We start from the raw sequence: 3,451 nt of genomic DNA on the forward strand, positions 1-3,451 counted from the left end.
GAAGAAGGGCGAGCCGTGGGTGGATACCCGTGTCTGTTACCACTGCAGAGAGACGGGGCACATCAAGACGAGGTGTCCTAAGTTGCAGCAGATGGCGGTAGCAGCGGTGCAGCCGGTGATGCAGCCAGGGGTGCAGCAGTGGGTGCAGCCAGGATTGCAGTTGGCAGGGCAGTCGTTGGCTCAGCTGGGAGCACCGCCGGTGGCACAGATCGAGGGATCGAGGGGGTATACGACCGTGGAGACAGGAGAGCCAAGCACTGGACGGCCGATCACAGGTTTAACTCTAAGACTCATTCTGTTTCCTTCCGTTGTTTTAGAATTTGTGTTGTTTCCTGTGATTTTTGGGGTGGGCGGTCTTAGTGAAAAGGGTTTGTGTAGGGACCCTGTTGGTGGGCGGGTTCCTGTCCCACGTGATGTTTGATTCTGGAGCTACGAATAGCTTCATTAGCCCAGAGTGCGCGACGGGTGGTAACATCCGAGGAGATCCCGATGGTTGTTATGGAGCCGTTAGAGTCGCAGGAGGCGCTTTGCTAGCGGTTCAGGGACGGGCTAGTGGTGTGGATGTACAGATTGCGGGAGATTCGATGCCGGCAGATCTGTACATTAGTCCGGTGGAGTTGTATGATGTAATTCTGGGCATGGATTGGTTGGAGCGGCACAGAGTTCATCTGGATTGTCACCGGGGGAGAGTATACTTCGAGCGTCCCGGACCGAAGAGGTATTTCCAGGGTGTGAGACCGATTTCGGGGAGTTTAGTGATTTCGGCAATTCAGGCGGATAGGATGATCCGAAAGGGGCGGGAAGCTTATTTGGCTACGATTGTCATGCCAGAGACGGTCGATGAGGTAGCAGTGGATAAGATCCGGGTGCTCCAAGAGTTCGAGGATGTGTTTCAGTCGTTGAAGGGGTTACCACCATCTCGGTCTGATCCCTTCACGATTGAGTTGGAGCCCGGGACAACGCCGTTGTCTAAGGCTCCGTACTGGATTGCTCCAGCGGAGATGGCGGAGCTGAAGAAGCAGTTGGAGGATCTGCTGGGTAAGGGTTTCATCCGTCCTAGTGTTTCACCGTGGGGTGCACCGGTGTTGTTCGTTAAGAAGAAGGATGGGAGTTTCCGGCTGTGTATCGATTACCGGGGACTTAACCAAGTCACGGTGAAGAACAAGTATCCTTTGCCGCGGATTGATGAGTTGTTGGACCAGTTGAGGGGAGCTACGTGGTTCTCTAAGATCGATTTGGCGTTGGGTTACCATCAGATTCCTATCGACGAGGCGGATATCCGTAAAACGGCGTTCAAGACGAGGTATGGGCATTATGAGTTCGTGGTGATGCCTTTCGGGTTAACTAATGCACCAGCGGCGTTCATGAGGCTGATGAACAGCGTGTTCCAGGCGTTTCTGGATGAGTTTGTTATCATCTTCATTGATGATATCCTGGTGTATTCTAAGAGTCCTGAGGAGCACGAGATACACTTGCGGGCAGTGTTGGAGAAGCTGCGGGAGCAGAAGCTGTATGCTAAGCTGAGCAAGTGCAGTTTCTGGCAGAGAAATATGGGTTTTCTGGGTCATATCGTGTCTGCAGAGGGAGTTTCTGTGGATCCAGAGAAGATTGAGGCTATCAGAGATTGGCCTAGACCGCAGAATGCCACAGAGATACGGAGTTTTCTGGGATTGGCAGGTTACTACAGGCGGTTTGTGAAGGGCTTTGCCAGTACAGCTCAGCCAATGACCAAGCTGACGGGGAAGGATGTTCCTTTCGTGTGAACTCCTGAGTGTGAGCAGGGTTTCGCTCAACTCAAGGAGATGTTGACGAGTACGCCGGTTTTGGCTTTACCGGAGCAAGGAGAGCCGTATGTGGTGTACACGGACGCTTCGGGAGTTGGTTTGGGTTGTGTGTTGATGCAGCAGGGTAAGGTGATCGCCTATGCTTCGCGGCAGTTGCGGAAGCATGAGGGCAACTACCCTACTCATGATTTGGAGATGGCAGCGGTGGTCTTTGCTCTGAAGATTTGGAGATCTTATCTGTATGGAGCGAAGGTTCAGGTGTTTACAGATCATAAGAGTCTGAAGTATATATTCACGCAGCCTGAGTTGAACTTGAGGCAGAGGCGCTGGATGGAGTTGGTTGCAGACTACGATCTGGAGATAGCTTACCATCCCGGTAAGGCTAATCTGGTTGCAGATGCTCTGAGTAGAAAGCGAGCGGCTTCAGCTCGAGGGCAGGACATGGAGACCTTGGTGGGAGAACTTAGCACCTTGCGGTTGTGTGCTATTTCTCAGGAGCCACTGGGGTTAGAAGCAGCTAACCGAGCAGACCTTCTGACCAGAGTTCGAGCGGCTCAGGAGAAGGATGCAGGGCTGGTTAATGCTTCTAAGGATACTGAGTCAGAGTATCAGGTTGCAGCCAATGGGACTATCCTTGTGCATGGGCGAGTTTGTGTGCCCAAGGATGAGGAGTTGAGACGTGAGATCTTGAGTGAGGCTCATGCGAGTAGGTTCTCTATTCATCCAGGAGCGACCAAGATGTACCGAGATCTGAAGCGGTATTATCATTGGGTCGGGATGAAGAGGGATGTGGCTAAATGGGTCTCTGAATGCGATGTATGTCAGCTAGTGAAGGCTGAGCATCAGGTGCCGAGTGGATTATTGCAGAGCCTCTCTATTCCAGAGTGGAAATGGGACATGATCACGATGGATTTCGTGGTGGGGTTGCCAGTGTCTCGGTTCAAGGATGCCATTTGGGTCATTGTGGACCGTTTGACTAAGTCTGCACATTTCTTGGCTATCAAGAAAACCGATGGAGCGGCAGTGCTAGCTAAGAAGTATGTGTAGGAGATTGTGAGACTTCATGGAGTACCGGCCAGTATTGTGTCAGACCGGGATTCGAAGTTCACTTCGGCGTTCTGGAAGGCTTTCCAGAAGGAGATGGGTACTAAGGTGCATTTGAGCACGGCTTACCACCCTCAGACAGACGGGCAGTCTGAGCGAACCATTCAGACACTTGAGGATCTGTTGAGGATGTGTGTGTTGGACTGGGGTGGTCAGTGGGCAGATCACTTGAGCTTGGTGGAGTTTGCTTATAATAATAGCTACCAGGCGAGTATTGGGATGGCTCCTTATGACGCGTTGTATGGGAGGCCATGTCGGACACCTCTATGCTGGACTCAAGTGGGGGAGAGGAGCATTTATGGTGCGGATTTTGTTCAGGAGACTTCAGAGAAGATTCGGGTTCTGAAGCTGAACATGAGAGAGGCGCAGGATCGGCAGAAGTGTTATGCTGATAAGAGGCGTAAAGAGTTGGAGTTTGAGGTTGGAGATATGGTGTATCTCAAGATGGCGATGTTGCGTGGTCCTAACAGGTCCCTTACCGAGACTAAGCTGAGTCCGAGGTTTATGGGTCCTTTCAGGATTGTGGAGCGGGTTGGACCGGTGGCTTATCGGTTGGAGTTACC

The sequence above is a fragment of the Capsella rubella genome, unplaced genomic scaffold, assembly GCF_000375325.1.
Source record: "Capsella rubella cultivar Monte Gargano unplaced genomic scaffold, Caprub1_0 scaffold_1, whole genome shotgun sequence".
Taxonomy (NCBI): Eukaryota; Viridiplantae; Streptophyta; class Magnoliopsida; order Brassicales; family Brassicaceae; genus Capsella; species Capsella rubella.